Source organism: Solanum tuberosum, unplaced genomic scaffold (genome assembly GCF_000226075.1).
Source record: "Solanum tuberosum cultivar DM 1-3 516 R44 unplaced genomic scaffold, SolTub_3.0 scf00008, whole genome shotgun sequence".
NCBI lineage: Eukaryota > Viridiplantae > Streptophyta > Magnoliopsida > Solanales > Solanaceae > Solanum > Solanum tuberosum.
The window spans coordinates 2077112-2077645 of NW_006238934.1; positions in this window are offsets into that span (position 1 = coordinate 2077112).

Below are 534 nucleotides of genomic sequence, written 5' to 3' on the forward strand. Positions count from 1 at the left end.
AGTATGCGAGTTGGAATGCTAAGCAACATAGGCTAGAAGGAAATCTGAAAGAAACTGAATAACTTACCTGGCTCACTCAACTCAACCTGACTGATTCACTTCAATATAAAGCAATTTACAGCAAGTGCAGAAGAGCTATAGTGATGATACAACGATCAACCTCACGCTACCTGAGCATTCTATACCCGGCCAAAGGTATAGAACCTAAACTGCCTAATGGATCCACTAGTCTATCTTGAAAAGGATTCATCTAAAAAGTATGAACCTCTTCTACCCATGATGGCTACATGGTTCTATGGGGGCTGTGGGTTCCTTGAACACTCCCCCAATTCGGTGCTCAATACTACTCCCAAAATATACTAGCTCTTATGTTTTTTTTTTTATAAAAAAAACACATACTTCTTCTGTGATTTGAGATTAGTGCTCAAAAGCTTAGCTCAAAGGCTATCTTGGAAATCAAAGTTTCCCTTCTTGCTTCATTTAGAAAGCGATTACTCTTTTCTGAAAACTAGCCCGAAGGCTCTTTGAAAATCT